A 7,327-nucleotide genomic window follows, 5' to 3' on the forward strand; every position below is an offset into this window, starting at 1 on the left:
AATCATCAGGTACTTATGCACAAACTTTAGCTACATTTTTCCATACAAACTTGTAACACCTTATACTTGATTTAGTCGTTGGACCCAAGCTATAGGATGTTGTAAAAGCAAACCGAAACATTCATAAACAGTTTATTCAATAATACTCAATAATCAATATACACAAGTTAATTCCATGTTAAACATGCATTACAACCAAAACCAAATCTTAATCGGGCTTAAGAAAGCCTTTGAGAAAGTTCGGAACTAAATTAAGACCAATTTGAAACATTTACAAAATAATAGGCATAAATGAAAAATAGGGGTCACACGGCCTGTAACTCACTGTGGCTGTGTAAACTAAAAATCACTTTGAATGTATATCACACATGACTGTGTGGTAGCCCGTGTGCAACATAAATGACCTATTTGAGCAAGCTTTCATACCATTTCATCAAGTAACCTATAATGTCATTTCATGCTATTCAAAGTAACACCAAAACATGCATATTTCAAAGCCCAAAATACCAATTCACCTAATCATTTTATCAAACAACCAATATGCCCTCATTGGCCCCAACAAATTAATAACTCAAATCAAACACCATTTAAACCAAGTCTTACAACATTTCATACCACGATCCAATTCACATGCATTGTACTAATTAAACTTTGTCATTTCTTTAACATTTAAACATACTTAACTTAGCAAATACCGTGTATCCAATATCAAACCACAACCATATATTTATATATACAAGGTTATTATACTAAACGAACTTTAACTAGTTTAAGTTTATTCAACCTATGTATATGCCACAAGTAGTCAACTTTCAAACATAAAAAATCTACCAAATCGAAAGATGGTGGATGTGAGCTTATTACTGATCCGATCGACACATTCCAAACATCTAAAATCTACAGAAATAGTAGTAACACGGTAAGTATTATAAAATACATAGTAAGCGTATACAATATAAATGAATTGCTTACCTTAATCATTTAACAAATACATGAATTAATATGAAATAATTTCACCTATCATGGCATCCAAAACCACATCAATCAAGTAAGGATTAAACCAAATCCTCAAACACCACATTCAACTTAAAATACAACATGAATTCACATTCTAATTTATCACATTGTTCCCATTCACCATTTAATTTGCATCATATATCCTTATCAAGATCCAAACAACATTATTAAACATATAAGTTTTTTAGTTCAATTACATAGACAACCACAATTGTTTAGATTTTCATTTCAAATAATCTTATATCTTATATCCAAATCATATACATTACTTTGCCAACATTTGATATATCATCACCTTTTCATTTACAATTTTACCCAATGAATCTCTGTAAAAGAACTCGATACAAAGGTGCAAATAACTCTGACACTTGTCCGAGGTCAGGTTACCTGTCTGGGCTAAACCTTTAACGATACAATAAATAGACTGTCCAGGGCAGTATATACATGTAAGATTACCAGTCCAGGCTAAACCTTTAAAATGACAACATATTACTTGTCCAAGCTAAATCTGTGTCACATGTATCTTCGAGTCTGTAACAAAATGCTAGAGCTCGGTACCAATGGAAATCAACCTGTACCCTCGAGTACGAGACTTTTACTAAGTTCATCAAGATCTAACCTTAACATTTCCATTTCGTATCAATCTATTCTAATTAAATTAAATCCTCAACTTATGTAACAATTCATATACAATTCAAACTATTTATAAAACATTAATATACATTCAGATAATATTTAAGATTCAAAATATCAATATCAATCTCATAATCTTGCTCAAATTCATTCTTAAAATCTTTAAATTTTATTTTACACAATTTTCCTAAACTTTTACATTTTATTTGATTTAGTCCCTAAGATTGAAACAAACATAATTTTCACAATTGAACTTTATTTTTCATTCCAATTTCAATTATGTCCTTCAATAACCCTAAAAAAAATCCAATTTTATAGAAATTTAATGTCACTTTTGAAAATTTCGCAATTTAGTTCCCAAATGCAAAATTAACAAAACTTACTTTATCAAATAGTCCTTAAACATTACATAGCTTCCAAATCTACCATTTTCTATAAAAAAACATTTAAGATTCATCAATGGCAAGTTTTGAAATCAGAGTTACGAGTTAGCTGAACCTAGTTGCAACGATATCAAAAATATAAAAATTACAAGAAACAAATTAGAATCGGCTTACCAAATTTGAATAACAAGCTTCGATGAAAGCTTGGCTTACTCATCCATAGAGAATCGGTAATGAAGGGGAAAATAAAGATGATAATGTCTTTTCGCTTTTTTTTTATGTTTTATAATATTTACTTAACTATTTAATTTAATTTAACATTAAAATAAAATATAATTTAACAAATAATAAGCATTGACCATCCCCCCACATTCAAAAGGTGGTAAATTGCCACTTTAGACCTAAACAAACATTAATTATGCATTTTAGCTAATAAAAATCAATAGTGATTAACTTTTACGTCTTTTATAATTTAGTTCTTTTGCCTTAATTAACTATACAAACGTTAAAATTTCTAGATCAAAATTAAATACACCTAATATAACAACTACGTAAATATTTAGGGGACAACCCATTTGTACTTAACGAGGTCCACTTGTAATTAACTAATTATCCAGAACCACTTGACTTTAGGGACAACCCACTTGTACTTAATTAATTATCCAGTTAAATAAAATTATCAAATAAAAATTCACCATATCATAACACTTAACTCATAAATATTAAATAATAATATTTACAAACTCACTCGTCAAAATTGTGATTCCAAAATCACTATTTCTGACACCACTGAAAAACGGGTTGTTAAAAGACTGTTCCTTAAACTTTCTTTCTTTCAATCTAGATCAGTGAAGAAGATGAAGAAAGAATAGAAAAATGAGAGAATCACACTGAAAAATAATGTCTCTCCATTAAATACTACTCACGCACTTACTTCACCGATCTCGAATTCAACAGCCAAGTGTACTCATCCATAATAATCATGTCTCCCACTAAGAAACTTTCAAGTTCAAACTTAACAAAACCAGGGTTGAAATCTAGCCTTTCCACAACCAACCCGCCAATTTTTCTTATTTCCTCTAGTATCGCTCAATTTGTAAACTTTTCAAATTAATCCCCAAGGTCATTATTCTAATTAGAACTTAACATTTCGGGGTGAGTAATCGTACATATGCTACCACATCTCGATATACTTATTGTGGAATATTGGCCAATCTTCCTCGAGTCTCCTTCGCAAGTTGATCTTGTGTAGGTCATCGAGCTCTTAGGGTGGCAGCGGAGTATGTTGCGTACACCCGAACTACCGCATCACTCGGTCGGATTTGTACATCTCGATCGTTGCAAAGATTATCACTAACACTTTGACGTGTCAAATGTTGAAGTTGGCTGAAAATTTAGTCGAGTCGCATTCTTGAATTCTCGAATCCGCATATGGCATCCATACAAATTGCAAAACAAATTTATAAACTTTAACACATGCCTAATATTTAATATCAAATGTTGGAATAAATATTATATAACTTTAAATTTCATAAACTAACCTCCTCTTTGAATTGTTGATCTAAAGATAGTCGGATATCCTCGAGCTCGGTCCTATACCTGTGTGTCTCGTGCAATTGTTCCACCTATTCAAATAATATGTTTTTTCAAAATTACATATGAAAAAAAATAGGATAATGATATTATCAAATGAATTTTACCATATTACGAGTGGGAATCATAAGGGGGTCCACTCAGGGCCGTAAAAATGGTAGTCGATACCATACCCACGATTTAAGAAGGAGCATGCAACCACTGATTTTAGCTTTTTCTGGTTTCGTCACTCGACACATTTCTCAGTTCAATGTTACCAACTGCTGATCCCCAACTAATTCATCTTGCTTATTTCAAGTCAACTAGTAGTGGTAGCCACCTTAAATGTATCAGATTTCAAGATTTATCTAGCATAAGTAGACCCTCGATCAACCTCAAGATGAATGTGCACGCGAATATTTTTTTTCAACATCACTCGCAGAGGCCTCGATATGTTTGAAGTTGTTCTCCAACCATCCGATCTAGATCTTGCTACCCCTAAACTTGTTCGGCACCTTCCCTAGTAGTTACTTGCATCTTGCACTCCAATCGACACTCACCACTGGCCTCATAACGACTTCCCCATCGACTGGTAGACTGAGTTGTAAACCAACATCCTCGAGTGTACTAGTACACTTACCACAGGGAAGATGAAATGTGTGTGTCTCCGATCTCCATCTTTCCACCAAAGCACTAATCAAATTTAGTCCCTCGAGCATAGAAGTGAGCGTTCGATCGAATCAAATCAAATGAAAATTTTTTGAGTTAATCGAGTTGACGAATCATATTTATCATCCTAACTTGATTTGAATTTTTCTTGAATCGAGTCGAGTGAGATGAATTTTGAACCTAGTTGAATATATTTGTTCGAGTTAAATTTTAAAAAATGACTTTGGGTCATTGTAACCACTGTCACCCACCTTAATTAAATTTGTCTACTGTAATCAAATTTGTTATTAACTTTCATCTCCTTATAATTTATTTATTAATCTTTTATATACGAGTTAGCTTTTTTACTTGCTTAGTTGCTTCAATTATCTTTTGATTCTTGTCACTATGTATTTTGAAATTAAAAAGATATTAAATGTAAAAATATGATTTTTAATAAAATTTATCTTAAAGATAAAATGTGAAATTGATACCAACATAAAATTTTAACACAAATATTTATGGAATCATTAATAATTCAATTTTAACAAAAATTATAAAGATTCCATATGATTAAACAATTCAATAATATAAATAGTACAAAATATGAAATTTAATTAATAATATAAAGAGTATATATAAATAAAATTAGTATTATTTAGGTTTAGATATTTTTTTGGATAATTTTGATTTTTGATTTGGGGGTAAATGGTAAAAAGTAAAAGCTTAAAGAGGAAAATAAAAAGTTTTGAGGATTTGCGGGAGTAAAATTTTGGGGGAAAGATATTAAAAAAAAATGGGGGGAAAATGGGTTTGGGGTAGACCCAGGGAGTAAAAGTTTTAGAGAAAAAATAAAAAGGTTTAGGAGTTTGGGGTAAAAATATAAAATATTATAGTTTGGTATTCGATTTATTCGAATTTGAAAACTTAACTTGATTCGAACTTGAAATTTGAAAAAAAAAATTGAGCTGACTCGAGTAACTTGATTCATTTAACTCGAAATTTAAATTTTTTTCAAGTCAAATCGAGCTTTGCTCACCCTTACCCGAGTATGCGAGCCACGTATAGAGGTGTTCATAGGTCATGCCACCTAAGCATGATATTAACATATTTTATGCTTACCTAAGCCTAACCCGACCCAAAATTTGGGCCTAAAATTTTGTCCAAACCCACCCATATTTGCAAAAGACTAAGCCAAGCTCATGTTAGGCCCGCTCATATTATTTTTAATTTTTAAAATATTTATATTGTTTTATTTTAATAATTAATAATTTTATACATTTTTATTTATTAAAAATTTTATATAGTTATCTTAACTTTTTTTTTAATTTACATTAGAGTAGCATTATATATATATATTTATTTAATGTTTCTAAATTACATAATATATAAAAATAACATAATATGAATTGTTACAAATTTAAAATAGATTTAAAATGTTCAAACTCAAGTTCAACTTATATTTTAAATGGGCTTAATTTTTTATCTATTGCTCAAACTCTCTCAAATTTCGAATAAACTTAGGCCCAAACCTTAGGCCCTATGCGGATGACCTTAGGCATGAACAGATCTAGTCACCTGCATTTCTGACGCATGATATGAATGACAACCAATGCATTTACACTTAAATGCATTTACACATGTACATCTTTTTGAAATTTATAATTGAACGTCTGTTTAGTTTTTTTGAAAAGAATTAAAAAAAGAAAGAAAGAAAAGGACTGTTGTAGATATTCGGAGAAAGTTTGTTACCTTGAAAACACGTCTGACAAATATAAAAAAGCAACCTATTTTACATAAATATTAAAATTTCAGCATGTTTAATCAATTTACCCCTACATCTACCTCGCAAATTCTTAATAAATACCTCCAAGACAAACTGTCTTTCAGGATATCAGCTCATTTCCGTTCTTGCATAGTGCTGCTATATCCTCACCCAAAACCACAATGGAACAGGTCCCCATGTTTTTAACCAGGTTAAATACCCTTTGGAGTTCATGGATAATGTTCACAAAGTACCATAAGGAATCAGTTGTGGACTTCACCGGTCTCTTTAACTATATTTTCTGCTCCTTTTAAGGCTTGGTAGCCTACATAGTTTTACTCTCGACGAGAAACGAAAAAAAAAATTCTAGGATTTTAAGCAAAAAACATATTACGCAAGCAGCTTTGGGGGAACCCCAGACCTTAAAAACTCCCAAGCCGAACAGAATGCGTAGCAGCATGTTAGAGGTCAAACCTTGCTATTGTATGTATATTATATCATATATAATATATTCCATATGATCATTACTCCTTTTTCATTCACCTTTTGTTAAATGAAAAACGAATTGTAAGCTGAATGCAAATGAGAAATCAGAAGTTCGAGAACATCTCCTTTTAAGTATATTCTTAAAAGATACAACAGTCTTCATTGCTGCAAGTTATTTAATTAACGCTTATATAACTAGTAGGAAATAGCCGACCAAAGGCAGCTAATCAAGGGTTGTGGTGACCAGGGAGCTTCTCCTTGATCTTGTCCATCACTCCTTTCTTCTCGTGGTGCTGCTGGTGATACGTAGGCCCCTGCCCTGGGGTTGTAGTTGAGGTGGCCTGAGATTGATGCTCTTTGTTACCTGGTATCTTCTCCTTTAGCCTCTCTTTCAGTCCCTTCTTCTTCTTCCCCGTTCCTTCGTCTTCCGAAGACTGCATGGTGCATGCAATGCATTAAAATCTTTTATTTCGTTATTTATTAAAAGTTGCTACACATGATATCATCGATTTATTTGACTTACTGAGCTCGAGCTAGAGGAACTTCCAGTACGATGGAGTCCATGATGGCCTCCGTGATGATGTCCACCGATCCCCAGAATTCCACGGCCAGTCTCCTGAGTCGGGATTGGGTTGCCGTACTCGTCTGTCCGGCGAGTTGGGTTGCCATATGCGTCAGTTTGCGTAACTTCGGGAGCAGAATATTGATTCTGAAAGTGTGCCATGATTTTTTCTTTTCAAGTTTGATTATAAAACCTAAGACGAGAACAATGACAACTGCTTGAAAAAGAAAAGAGTTCTCTCGGTGGAAAGGTGATATGGGT

The 7,327-nt window shown here is 32.2% G+C and overlaps 1 pseudogene; it reads right to left on the minus strand.

Moving 5' to 3' along the window:
* Window positions 1-6,615: 6,615 nt before the first annotated feature.
* Window positions 6,616-7,327, minus strand: LOC108472633 (late embryogenesis abundant protein D-11-like; annotated as a pseudogene).

The sequence above is a fragment of the Gossypium arboreum genome, chromosome 11 (genome assembly GCF_025698485.1).
Source record: "Gossypium arboreum isolate Shixiya-1 chromosome 11, ASM2569848v2, whole genome shotgun sequence".
Taxonomy (NCBI): domain Eukaryota; kingdom Viridiplantae; phylum Streptophyta; class Magnoliopsida; order Malvales; family Malvaceae; genus Gossypium; species Gossypium arboreum.